The sequence below is a fragment of the Thalassophryne amazonica genome, chromosome 7, assembly GCF_902500255.1.
Source record: "Thalassophryne amazonica chromosome 7, fThaAma1.1, whole genome shotgun sequence".
NCBI lineage: Eukaryota > Metazoa > Chordata > Actinopteri > Batrachoidiformes > Batrachoididae > Thalassophryne > Thalassophryne amazonica.
The window spans coordinates 57,137,690-57,152,398 of NC_047109.1; the positions used below are offsets into that span (position 1 = coordinate 57,137,690).

A 14,709-nucleotide genomic window follows, 5' to 3' on the forward strand; every position below is an offset into this window, starting at 1 on the left:
ATATACACATACATATCACACACACACACATATATACACATACATATTCACACACACACACATATATACACATACATATTCACACACACACACATATATACACATACATATTCACACACACACATATATACACATACATATTCACACACACACACACATATATACACATACATATTCACACACACACACATATATACACATACATATTCACACACACACATATATACACATACATATTCACACACACACATATATACACATACATATTCACACACACACATATATACACATACATATTCACACACACACATATATACACATACATATTCACACACACACATATATACACATACATATTCACACACACACACACATACATATATACACATACATATTCACACACACACATATATACACATACATATTCACACACACACACACACATATATACACATACATATTCACACACACACACACACATATATACACATACATATTCACACACACACACACACATATATACACATACATATTCACACACACACAGCTATGCTTTTCTTACACTGTTAAGCCAGGTAAGAATGTTATCAATAATGTCTCTGGGTCCTCAGCCTTTGCCTTCAAGAGATGGCTGGGAAGAGCTTATGGAGTAATGAGGTCTCTGGAGAGAGGCGATTGGCAATGTCGATATTTTTGCAGGAAACCAAGGTCCTTGTCTTTAGTCTTAATGTTGGTCGTGAGAGTTGGACGCTAACCAGTGACTTAAGGCGGCAATTAGATGTCTTTGGTACTAGGTTTCTTTGGAGGATCCTCAGGTACCATTGGAATGACTGTGTTAAACAAGCGGTAACTTAAGGACAACTAGAAGCACTCAGAGTGCAAACCACCGTCAAGGCCATGGGGTCACTGACGCCATAACATCTACACGCCGTGGAATCATTGAACCTAAAAAAGTCTAACAATGATGTTTGCTCAGTAGTAAAAAAGTTTCATCTGCTGTGACTGGATAGCATGTATCCTTAGCGCTTGGCATCACAGTTTATTGCAACTTGCACCTTTCCCAGAAGCTACTGTCATCTGAGCACTGATATTGATATTGCATGTGCTTATAGACAAAAACAAATAAGAGACAAAATTCAATTTATTATTCAACTAAACTGCAAATATATGAATTTTTTTTTTAACATTTATGAAACACTTCTCTAAACAAGGCCATAGGGTCACTGACCTTGGCACAGTGATCTATTTCTTTTTGTCTCTTTCTCTAAAATTGTATATAATAATCACTAGATTATTAATATATAAACAAAAATAAATTTAAGAAATATTACAATTTGAAAACAAATGCACCCGAACGTGATGACAGCTGCAACTGCTTAATGCTAACTTAACATTGAAAATGCCATAGACATGCTAACGCGTTAGCATCGGGATCCGGATCACCACTAAAATTTAATGACTTGTTCCACTTGTCATTTCCAACCACTCCACAAAATTTCATCAAAATCCGTTCAAAACATTTTGAGTTATCCTGCTGACAGACAGACAAACAAACAAACGCGACCGAAAACATAACCTCCTTAGCGGAGGTAATAATGTGAGGAGTATCACTTGCACTATGAGGGAACTTTAACATTTTGGCCATGTGCATTTTTCTCTGTAGGACTAAGCACACAGGTGCCAGAGTGCTGAGGACCATAGTGGCTGGAGAAGACCAAAGGGACACACACATATCAGTTGCAAAGACTCCGGCCACTGTACTCACACTATGCACTGCCAAAAACGTTTTCTGCTGCCGCCCCCACCACCATCACCCAAGTAGAAGCATGTGAATATTTGTTTGGGAGATTTGTGATCCAAGGGTACAACTCCTTTGGCTCACCTGCTTTATCGTGATCACAATGTGCACTGCATGCAGATAAAAAAAAAAATTTAACATCCCACATCAGTGTGAAACATTGTGTCTCCCTGAAAGATGGGCCGACCACCTGCACTAATATGCACATAAGTAGGCCCACAGTGCATACAAATAAAATAGTATGTAAAACGTAAACAGACGAAAATTTAAAGCTGCATTTTAGAGCTGAGAACAAACAAAAGTGTGCACAAGCCTTAAGTGAGACATAGAATCATAATCAATAGTTTACCATTATTCTTTTGAAGCACAGATCTATGGCTGTCAAAGAATTACGTCATAACACCTTGACAACACAGTGACTCATTCCTGCCTGTGGCCATCAAACTGCATAACTCCTCCCTCTGAATGTCAGACAAGTTGGTTCTACAGACTGGAACTTATTTTCCCTTTCCACCGTCTGTGTATATTTAAACTGTTGTGCATTTTAAAATTCTATTTAACTTAAAGTTTTTTTTCTCTCCTACTTGCTATTTTCACCGATCACATGGAACAAATTACAATTTCCCCCTGGGGATTAATAAAGTATTCTGATTTTGACTGCTCCTTCAGGCCAGATCTGTTGTTTCTGTCTGAATACGAGGTCTGTGATGAAAAAAGCGGTCCTTTTTATTTTTTCAAAAAATAAATGGATTTGATTCATATGTTTTTACGTCAGACATGCTTGAACCCTCGTGTGCATGCCTGAGTTTTTTCACGCGTGTCGGTGACGTCATTCGCCTGTGGGCAGGCCTTGAGTGAGGAGTGCTCCACCCCGCCCGTCGGAATCTCTGTCTGAATAGCCGCTGCGGACGGCACGCGTTGCTTTATCAACATTTTTTCTGGACTTGTGAGGGATATCCGAGTGGACACTATTAGAGAAATTAAGCTGGTTTTCGGTGAAAAGTTTAACGGCTGATGAGAGATTATGGGGTGTTTCTGTCGCTGTAAGGACTTCCCACGGAGCGGGACGTCGCGCAGCGTTTCCAGGCGCCGTCGTCGGCCTGTTTCGACCTGAAAACATTCTAATTTAAGGCTTAATTCACCCAAGACGTCGTGAGAGAACAGAGAAGATTCATAAGAGGCCGGCATGAGGACTTTATGCGGACATTCCACTGTTTAAGGACATTTTGTAATGAAAGACGTGTGCGCAAATTCGTCGTTTCCGTGACGACTCGGCGAATCGGTGTGCGCTGCGACAGGAAAAACACCTCCGTGTTGAAAACCATTTGTAAAATTCAGGCGGCTTTTGATGGCTTTCAACAAGTGAGTAACTGAGAAATTGTTTAACAGCTTGGGCATGTTCCAACTTGCCCGTTAAGGTTTCCAACAGAGGTGCTTTTCCCTGTCGCGACCCCCCGCGGTCGGGTCCGGCCCGACATGCGACTCTGCCCACACGTTCTTTCATTACAAAATGTCCGTTAACAATGGAATGTCCGAATAAACTCCTCGTGTCGACTTCTTCTGCAAGTTCTCTGTTCTCTGACGACTTACTGGGTCAACAGAGCCTGAAATGTGGAAGTTTTCAACTTGAAACGGCAAGACGCTGCTGCCTCGAAGCACAGATCGCCGTCAGGCGCCGTGGGCCGTCCTTAAAGCAACACTACCAGACCAAAATCTCTCAGCCGTTAAAATTTTTACAGAAAACCAGCTGAATTTATCGAATGGTGTCCACTCAGTTGTGCCTTACAGTTTTGAAAAAATTTTGATCAAACAAAGCAGCAGTCTCTGAGCCATTCATAAACAATGAAAAAAACGACGAGAGGGTGGGCGACTCCTCACTCAAAGACTGCCCACAGGCGAATGACGTAACTGACAGGCGTGAAAAAACTCTTGCATGCCCACGAGGGTTCAAGCATGTCTGATGTAATTACACGTGATTCAAATCCATATGGTTTTTGAAAAAAATAAGGTCCGTTACTTTTATCACAGACCTCGTACATTGTCAGAATGTTCAAAACTTGATTGAATACTCATGTATCAGCTTCCACTGCTTCTGCTGAACAAATCCTCAGCACTGCAGGAAAGGTGCTCTGGATAAAAGGACCAGAATTACTGACTGGATTTCAGGATGTTAGTAAATTTTATAAGTAAATCCTACATAGGCCATGAGGCCCGCTGGTGCCGGTACTTATCTCAAGAATTCTATAGTGTGAAGGGAATGATAAGCCAAGGTATCCATTTACAGTTGGTCGGTATTCACACAATGTAGATGAAGTGTCTTGTTCAAGCACACAGTTTAATGATGATGTTTTTGCACATATTATGGAAAATGTGTTAACAATAATAATCATCATCATCAACTAAGATATCATTCCTCACTAAATTGGATGAACATATTTAAATATAATTTGCTAAATTGCAGACTGAATTATCCTGAATGCTGGCTGAGAACCATATGCTACAGTGACTCCACATGAGACGTACCCACATGTGGATTTGAAAAATGCCTGGCAGTGCCAGACTGTAGTGGTCTATGACCAAAACAACAATGCTAACATGCTCATTGGAGCCAATATAACACAGAGCACTCCTGTGTCAGAAGAAAAACATCAGTTACATATGCATTTTAAACATTGTGCTACATTATCTTTATAAACAAGTTTTCCTATGATAGTATTTTGACAGAAAATATCATTTACTGATATAAAAAAAAGTAAAAAAACTACAGTTGACACACCAGAAATAAGGTTTTTTCATTTCCATAACCCCCCCCAAAGACACCACGAGAAATTTGTGGATTAAGGCCTTACTCAAGAACACCTTAGGGAGTTAAAGTCTGTCAAGTCTAATGGGGAAATTAAAACCTCTGGTCACAAGCCCGCCACTCTAAATTTAAGGTCAACAAGTCCCCAAGGAATTAGAAAGTTTCTCTGGATCTACAGGGAATGTAAGGAAAAACTGTTTTTGTTTACTGGGTGTAGAGTAATGTGGCACAAAGTAGAGTGATGGCAAACACTTCTGAGCCTTGTGACCTAGCTTACATTAAATCAGTTTAAGGTAGTTATGCTAAACCATAATAAGTTTGGTTGTTTATCACCATGTGATTGTATAAATATACCCAGTGAGCTTTTTTACGTTGAAAAGACGTTTTAAAAAAAAACGTTCATGCCTATCGCTGAAAAGACGTTCAAAAGTGAAAAGTCAATGTCTATTTGTGGACGTTTAAGCAACATTTGGGTTTAGACAGTCTTCAACCGTGATTTTAAATTGTGGCATTTTTCAACCTGTACAAATAGTAAATTAGAATTTTTAGCCTAGCTATCAAAGAACATCCACATTTATCATTTAAAAGCTGGCAATGAAAACAGTGTTGAAAACTGGTCTAAATGAAAAGGTTTATCTACGTTGAATAAACTGACTTTTGAACCAGTTTTCAACATATCTATTCAATTTTAAAATTCTTTTTGGAAGTCTTAAATTAATGACCATAAAATATTTTGTTAAAATGAGCAGCACACAAATTACACTTTGAAACATCATGAGAGACAATTACACCATCAAATCACACATATAATCATAATAGTTTGCAGAAGGATACAAAAACAAACAAAAACAATACAGGATATAATAAAATTATTTAAGGAACAATTGAAGTACAACATGAATAATATCTTTGAACTGCCCCAATTCAGGAGAATTTTCTTGGTTCTTGAATATTTTCATAAAATTACTAAGAAATAAAATCAACAACAGTTTCAATATTTAAAAGAAAAAAAAATAAAGAAAAGGCAGTGCTACTTGTTTTTGTCAAAGCCACATACCAAATTCTGGTCAGTTTTCTTCAAAACCTCTAAATAATTAACATCAATGCAACATGCCCACATACACTGGAAGTTCAAATGTATGTGTGTATACACACACACACACACACACACACAAATTGTGACAATGTAATTTTGAAATAAAGATTTCCTTGATTATACCATAGTAAGCCCCTTCAGTTGCTCCCTTGTTTTTACTCAAGGTCGCCACAGCAGATTGAAGGTGCACCTGCATGGTGGACCTGCATATTGATTTGGCACTATTTTACACCGGATGCCCTTGCTGACGCAACTCCACATTACATGAAGAAATGTGGCAGGGGTGGGGTTTGAACCAGAAACCTTACACACTGAAACTAGCTGCTCTACCTGGTCACCACCCCTGCCGTTCTTGATTATACCATGATTGTTATGGCAATCAGGGAAACATTACACAAAATAATGTTGAGAAATAGGCTTTTTCAATACACAGTCAGTTCAATAAAAGCATCAACTTATTATATTATTTAATTATATATTTTGTAATAAAAAAAAATTAAGTGTATACTCACAACACCATGGTCTGTCAACAACTGTCAGCAGTTGATGGACAATATAAATTGACACTGAGGTTCATTTGTAACCATTTTTGGAAAAAATTATGCATCCTCAGATCAATGTACTTCATAGAGTTACATATATGAAAGCTAGAGTGCACACTCCCTATACCCCGAATGCAATGCTGCTGTGCCTACATGGGGGCATGGTAGCATTGCACAAAAGACACGAAGTACCCAGATGTGCAATATAGCCTGTGCGTTGAGTGAATGTGCAGGCCAGAAACAATACAAAAGAACAAAAAAATAAATAAAATACCAAGACAGACACAGCATGATCCTTGCCGGCACATGGCCAGGCACAGTGTTGTATAAAGTACCGGAAAATCACACTTAAGTAAAAGTACAGATACCCATTAAAAAAAATGACTGGTAGAAGTTCAAGTAACCGATTGACATGCTACTCAATAAAAGTCTTAAAGTATCTAGTATTTATTGTACTCAAGTATGACAAGTAATGTACAACTAAATGTACTCAAGTATTGAAAGTAAAAGTACATGTTAATCAAAAACGGGCTGATTTTTTTTTTTTTTTACGAGGTCTGTTAGAAAAGTATCTGACCTTTATTTTTTCAAAAACCATATGGATTTGAATCACGTGTGATTGCATCAGCCAAGCTTGAACCTTCGTCCGCATGCGTGAGTTTTTTCACGCCTGTCGGTTGCGTCATTCGCCCGTGAGCAGGCTTTGTGTGAGCAGTGGTCCACCCCTCTTGTCGGATTTTTATTGCGAATAAAATGTCTGAACGATTTGGAGCTTTGCTGCATCAATTTTTTTCCAGAAACTGTGAGAGACCTCCAGGTAGACACCATTCGGAAAATTCAGATGGCTTTCAGGGACGATTTTATGGGGATTACACAGATTAAGGAGTGCTCCAGCCGGTTTAAAGACCGCCCACAGCTGCTGAGAGCGCGTCGCGTTCCAAGCGCCGATCGACAGGCTGAATCAACTACATCATTTCCAACGTGAAGGCTTTGTTGATCCGGGACGTCATCTGACTTACACAAAAATGGCAGAAGACGTGGACATCAGTACTTTTTCGGCACATTCCACTGTTACAGGAGTTTTTTTCATGGAAAGAGAAGCAAAACAACCTCTGTGTTGGTCTCACAGGACGGCTTTCAGACGGCTTTTCAGTCATGTGACTATCCGAGAAATTGTGGATGAGCCTGGACATGCCAGAACATGTCCTGTGAGGCTTCATCATGGTGCTTTGCGCCATGCGAATTCCTCCACTCCTCTTTCCATGACAAAAACTCCTGTAACAGTGGAATGTGCCGTTCATTTCAAAACTGGACACTGTGTTGATCCGGGATGTCGTCTGACTAGCACAGGAATTCCGGAAGACGTGGACATCAGCACTTTTTCAGCACATTGAGACAGACGTGCGGAGGAATTCCACGCGTCGCGGTGGAGCCGCATGGCGCAAAGCACCATGATGAAGCCTCACAGGACATGTTCTGGCATGTCCAGGCTCATCCACAATTTCTCAGTTAGTCACACGACTGAAAAGCCACCAAAAGCCGTCTGAAAGCCGCCCTGTGAGACCAACACGGAGGTGGTTTTGTCCCGCGCCATGAACGGCTCCGTGGCGCATCCCTCCCATTCTCTTTCCATGAAAAAAACTCATGTAACAGTGGAATGTGCCGAAAAAGTACTGATGTCCACGTCTTCTGCCATTTTTGTGTAAGTCAGACGATGTCCCGGATCAACAAAGCCTTCACGTTGGAAATGATCTGGTTGATTCAGCCTGTCGATCGGCGCTCGGAGCGCTCTCAGCAGCTGTGGGTGGTCTTTAAACCGGCTGGAGCACTCCTTAATCTGTGTAATCCCCATAAAATCATCCCTGAAAGGCATCTGAATTTTCCGAATGGTGTCCACCTGGAGGTCTCTCACAGTTTCTGGAAAAAACTGATGCAGCAAAGCTCCAAATCGTTCATTTTATTCGCAATAAAAATCCGACGAGAGGGGTGGACCACTGCTCACACAAAGCCTGCTCACAGGCGAATGACGCAACCGACAGGCGTGAAAAAACTCACGCATGCGCACAAAGTTTCAAGCTTGGCTGATGCAATCACACGTGATTCAAATCCATATGGTTTTTGAAAAAAAATAAAAAAGGTCCGATACTTTTCTAACAGACCTCGTATATATTAAAGTTTATCTAGGCTTGTAAATGACTGGTAGTATTAGTCAAAATACTGAAAATTGTGCACATCACACAAAAACACTTCAGAAACGAGGTTTCAAAACCTAAATGAGAGTAGGCTACTCAGTAGGTGTTCACAGGAAACAGTTATTTCTATATGTATTTATTTATTTTCATTGTTACATGGTTTTATCTTTTCTGTTGCGTTTTGTTTCATTAGGTTCTTTTTGTCTCTTTCTCTAAAATTGTATTGTAACATTATTAGTCTATTATTACTGACTATTATTGTCTATTACGAGGTCTGTGAGAAAAGTAAGACCTTTTTATTTTTTTCAAAAACTATATGGATTTGATTCATATGTTTTTACATCAGCCAAGCTTGAACCTTCGTGCGCATGTGTGAGTTTTTCCACGCCTGTCGGTTGCGTCATTCGCTTGTGAGCACGCCTTGTGGGAGGAGTGGTCCAGCCCCCTCGTCGGATTTTCATTGTCAGGAAATGGCGGAATGATTTGGGCTTTTTTTCCCCATCAGAATTCTTTCAGAAACCGTTAGAGACAGGCAGCTGGAAACCATTCGAAAAATTTATCTGGCTTTCGGTGAAAATTTTACGGGCTTCACAGGGAATAAGGAATGTTACTACAGCTTTAAGGACGCCCCACAATGGCGCACGGCGCGCCGCGCTCCGAGCCACCATTGAGAGGCAGAAAACACCACATCATTTCTAAACGGATGGCTGTGTTGGAGCTGGGACCGTCGTGTGCAATTTCTCTGGTTATCACAAGAGCTGGACATCAGCCATTTTCCAGCAGATTTCACTTTTAACAAGAGATTTTGTCATGGAAAGCTGTGTGGAGGCTTTGCGCGTCACGACCGATTCGCTGATCGAGCGAGACAAAGGAACACCTCCGTTTCGGAGTGCCAGGGGACAAGTTGAGACATGCCTATCTCGGCTTTCAATGCTTACCAGCCCAGTGTGTATAACAGAAATTGTGGAGAGCTGGGCATGTCCCAACTTGTCCTTTAACACTCCGAAACGGAGGTGTTCCTTTGTCTCGCTCGATCAGCGAATCGGTCGTGACGCGCGACGCGCTTTCCATGACAAAATCTCAGCCATCCGTTTAGAAATGATGTGGTGGTTTCTGCCTCTCGATGGCGGCTCGGAGCGCCGTGCGCCATTGTGGGGCGTCCTTAAAGCTGTAGTAACACTCATTCTCTGTGAAGCCCGTAAAATTTTCACCGAAAGCCAGATAAATTTTTTGAATGGTTTCCAGCTGCTTGTCTCTAACAGTTTCTGAAAAAATTCTGATGGAAAAAAAGCCCAAACCATTCCGCCATTTCCTCGCAATGGGCCTCATGTATCAATGTTGCGCACTTGTGGTGTAAATTTACGGCGTAAACTTGAAATACACCAAAGTCGCCGTGACATGTATCAAGCAGTGCGCACCTGCCCATTTGTGCCGTACGCCTGACGTGATCTTGATAAATGTGGCGGGTGGAAATGATCGTAATAAACACGCCCATAAATATTCAGACTCCGCTTCAGACACACCGTCATTTTACGACATGGAAGATGGGAAGACGGCAAAGAAAAAGAACTCCACCAATCACGACGCATGCCAATAGAGCGTCAAAAGCGGCTGTCGTATCAATTGTGTTGTAGTATATAATCAATAAAGTGTTATAGTGGTCCCTCATTAATTGCTGGAGTTACGTTCTAAAAAAATAGCCCGTAATACGCGAAACCGCGACGTAGTCAGCGTTATTTTACAATTATTATAGATGTTTCAAAGCTGTAAAACCCCTCACTACACAGTTTATACACTTTCTCAATCAGGCATGAACATTTTCTCACTTTTCTCTTGTGTATAAACACTCAAAGTTCAAACCTTAGTACGAAAATAATACCAAACTGTTTTCAGGCCCAAACATTTGTTTGAGAAATAAAAATAGAACGTTTTCCTATAAATAATTATGATGGCATTTAGAACTAACAAATTAATTTTAACGATCAACGAACGAGGTCGGACACATAAGAAATTATTAATAGTGACTGACCAGTATGTCACAGATCGGGCCTCTGCGTCCTGACGCTGCGCCTTTTTCCACTCACACCTGGCTGCAGGTGTCTGTTTCTGAGTGACAAACACAGTTATGAGTAGTTGTTGGCGCTCTTTTCTCTTCTGGGCAACAAGATTCTTATAAACAGACACGCAGAACACTGTAAAAAAAAGGCATGCAAAATTGGACTAAATACTCCGCGAGACTCCGAGGCCACGACAGGTGAACGGCGTTATAGCGAGGGACCACTGTATTCTCTTTTCACATGTCAATTCTTGACGTGGATATTTGCTCGCTCAATTAATAAGACACGCCTAATCTGTCAGATTTCTTTGTTTTTTAAATGTATTTCTGTATTTATTTTATTGTGACAACCGAATGGAGACGACAAAACCTGGTTGCAGCACGGGCGAATTAAGGGAATGACGAAACTACAGTTATTATCAATTTCATAGTCTAAAACGATCACACCACATGAAGTTAAGCTCAGCGCTGCTCTGGCTCCAGGCTCGAAGTCTGGAGAAAAAGGCGAGCAGCGCTGTCTTTGCAGTCAGCGCTGTGACCACGGATCGTGCTCCATAATAATCCAGCAAAGGCGGGATTTGTATTGATTATTATGTAGTATAATCAGGAAAGTGCTATTTATGTAACATATGCACTGATTTGTATAATGGCACTGTTTATCATGTTGATCATCTTCATTTTTATGTGGATTCCTACGCTGGTTCATTTTGGTGTATAATTTACGCCACCTCTCGACCTGGTGTATATTTTCAGCGCAGCGTACATCAACGACCACATTGATAAATGCCAAGTAGCGCAGCCGTTTTGGCGTACACCCCATATACGCACAAATATTGCCGTACGCAACGTTGATACATGAGGCCCAATGAAACAACGACGAGAGGGGTGGACCAGTGCTCACTCAAAGCCTGCCCACAGGCGAATGATGCAACCGACAGGCGTGGAAAAACTCAAGCATGCGCACGAAGGTTCAAGCTTGGCTGACGTAAAAACATATGAATCAAATCCATATAGTTTTTTAAAAAAATGGTACGATACTTTTCTCACAGACCTCGTATGTAGACTATTATTGTTGTTGCTATAATATATGAATAAAAAAAAATACAATTTGACTCTTTTACAACAACGAACACAAATCAACAGAAACGTGCTGATGCGAACAGCTTAATGCTACCTTTAACATTGAAAATGCCATAGACATGCTAACGCGTTAGCATCGGTCCCGTTTTTAAGTTATAAAATACATCAACTGTTTCAGAAGACCATAACAAGTCGGTTTAACATAAAAATATTACTCACAGACATATGCTCTTCAGGGTTTTAGTGGGAAAAAAAAAATTAGGATAAAGCGAAATAAAATCCAGGAATCGTACATCGAAGCACTGCTTCGACCTGCGAATCACTGCTTCGATTGGTTCAAGGTTCAAAGCAAAGCCGCGCTGCAGAAAAGTTGATTACAGACCCACTGCAGGTCTGTAATCAATGCAGAGAAATGATCATTTTCCTGACAAACACGCCACAAGTGCAGAACTGCAAAAAAGCCCACCGGACATGCCTCATGACAAATTGGCCTGACTTTGTTGCAGTCACTAGTAATCAGTGGTGTCTCTGGGTGAAAACACGACTTTTTTCGTGTGTGTGGTTTTTTTTTTTTTTTTTTTGTAACGAGTAATGGCATGGCGCATAGAACATGTATCGGAGTAGAAGTATGCAATTAAGGTCGGAAATGTAGTGAAGCAAAAGTGAAAGTAAGCTGAATTAAAAAAACTCAAGTACAAAGTCTCCCAAAATGTACAGTAGTGAAGTATTTTTACTTTGTTACTATACAACACTGGCCAGACATGAGTCTGCCCTCCAGCCTTCATATATGTAACTCTATGATGTACATGCATACAGCAATATGCAACCAAAGAAAAGAGATCAACACCTCCACCTCTGCACACCTTACACCCCACACAGTCCAGACCAACTGATATAAAATATGATGCATATTTTGTGGTATATATGAAAGAGCTTAAGTTTTTTTTTTTTTTTTAAATATAAAAATGGATGTGTATCCTCTGTATATCCACTGGGATATGCTTCAGCACCTCACTACCCTGAACTGGAACATGTGAGTTTAGAAAATGGTTGGAAGACATCCTGTGTCCTGCAGTCTTAAGTTCATCAAGGGTTTTTAATTTTATCTTTGATGGAGCCCGGGGATGTTCCATTCTGTTGATGTCAAGCAATTTTCAGAGAATCACCTCCTGGGGAAGTAAGACATTCGGGCGGATATCACCCAGTTTTTAATCCAAAAATCAACACTGAAATGATGTCTTCTACTCACAAGGTAATGTTAGATGTCATCTAATGGTTTTTGGTGGATTTCGGTCTCTGATGGAACGAGTGGACAAACAGACTGCTGGTTTGCAGCGCTGCTGGATGCAGACAGATGTTCCATTGTTTGGCTGTGACCGCAGCAAGGACAAATGGGATGTTCCATTATTTTCAGTGAGGCTGATAGGAAAATTGCATGTCCTGTGGACATTGGATGTTGCTTTAAGGAGGAGGAAAAATGGACAGCAAGAAATGGATTATTAAGTGCAGAGAGTCGCCTGGTTTTAAACAGGTAGAAACTTTAAGCTGCCATCAGAGCCAGGGTTTCCTGTTTTACTATAACACCGTGCAAAACATTAAGTCAACTATTGACAGTGTCATTATCATTGAGAAATTATTGCCTCACATCACCTTTGACAGTCTGCTGCTGCAGACGGAATTCTGCTGCCAATAGGAGAAAGCAGTTTAACACTGACTGGCTGTAAACTGGCAACCCAGCAACAAGTACAGGACAAAACAAAAACGTGCAACCATTGGGAGAGTTTTCTGTGTTGTCTGCTCTGAGCATGGACACAACGTTCCAACAGACTTGCCAGACATGAGCTGACAATGAACATGTTTAATGAATGACAAAAGGATTTGAACATGATAAAAAACAGACGAACTGGTGAGTCATCTGATTTTTTTTTTTTTTTTTTTTTTTTTTTTTTTAAATTGTGATGAAATCAGACAATTTACTGAAATGGGTGGTCTAATGAATGTGGTATAGGCCGTGCACGTACATCAGCCCACCACCTCAGGCAGAATTTTGTGCGGAACACCCTGGGCACGCCACCGTGCAAGTACAGTATTCACGAAGAAAATTGGTTTATCTTACGTGCTGCATTAATTTGCAAGCAACGGCTTATACAGTCACTGGTTCAGATGGAATGACTTCCAAATAAACATTTGCATTTGAAATACAGGGAAAAAATACATATAAATGCAAGTGGTACAAAACGGGCATCCTGAAAGTACATAAATCTTAAAAATGTACTACTTTTCAATCTTAACCCAAACTGAATGTTTCACATAGAATTGTGATTACACTTTCTGTGTATTACCTACTGGGCCATGCCTCTACACACGTGACAGGACAAAACCACTTGGTGTTGTCTGTATTTTCATTACGGTTAACACTGGCTTCTCACTGACAGCATGGGAGCAAATGGAGATGACCACTGCTAACTGGGCCCCAGCTGCAGGCCACAGCCTGTTAACTGTGACAAAGTGAGCTTTGTGGAGAAGAGGCCCAGAGAGTACAGATGCCAAAGGATGACTGTTACCCAGTGCACTGGATGGAAATGAGGCATCTCACTCTCACATGAATGCCAGCAATCAGACACAGTATACTGCCGTAGACTGTGCACTCAAATACTCCAAAACAACATGCATGCATTCTACTACCATTTTATGCATTCTTCACAGGAACCCAGAAATTCTCACCACACTACACCTTGGACTGATGACAACAGCAACAATAAACCACTGAATACCCTCTATTGTAAATTGCAATGATTTGATTCATGTGAAGGCAGCACTGCAGCTTCACAGATAGCACTGCTGCCTCACAACAAGAAGGTTGTGGGCTCGCTTCCCACCTGAACCTGCTTGTGTGAAATTTACATTTTCTCCCTGTGTTTACGTAGGTTCCCTCAAGGTGCTCTGGCTTCCTCCCACTTCTAAAGACATGCAGGCTCGGTGAACTGGAAACTTTAAATTGGACTGTAGGTCTGCGCAAGAGTGTGAATGAGTTTGTTTGTCTATATGCGGACCAACAACAGACATGCTTCCTGTCCAGGGGGCACCCCACCTCTCACCCTATGAATGCTGGGATAAGCTCCACACTCCATCAACCTCAACT

General features: G+C 40.9%; 1 protein-coding gene across 3 annotated transcripts in view; it reads right to left on the reverse strand.

Annotated features, from left to right (window-relative positions):
- Positions 1-14,709, reverse strand: part of paqr6 (progestin and adipoQ receptor family member VI) — an 86,447-nt gene that overhangs the window by 19,742 nt on the left and 51,996 nt on the right. The gene's annotated exons all lie outside the window — the stretch shown is intronic.